We start from the raw sequence: 294 nt of genomic DNA on the forward strand, positions 1-294 counted from the left end.
AGACATGATTCATCTTCCTCTGATGCTGTCAGGGATCATGGTACCTTATTTTGTAAGGATAGGACATATGTAATCACAAAGGAATGAAAACTCTTCTGCATACAGAAGTAAAGAACATATTATCTCCCTTAATCAGATCTGGATTTCCTGCGTTCACAGTCTTCTGATTCCACAGGGACTCTTCCAGAGATATTTGTGTAGCACCACAGAATATATTTTGAAAGATTTGAAAGATATTTAATTCTGAAAATGATTCTTTTCAGGGAGGAAGTAACACAAAAAATAATCTATTGT

The sequence above is a fragment of the Cygnus atratus genome, chromosome 2 (assembly GCF_013377495.2).
Source record: "Cygnus atratus isolate AKBS03 ecotype Queensland, Australia chromosome 2, CAtr_DNAZoo_HiC_assembly, whole genome shotgun sequence".
Classification (NCBI taxonomy): domain Eukaryota; kingdom Metazoa; phylum Chordata; class Aves; order Anseriformes; family Anatidae; genus Cygnus; species Cygnus atratus.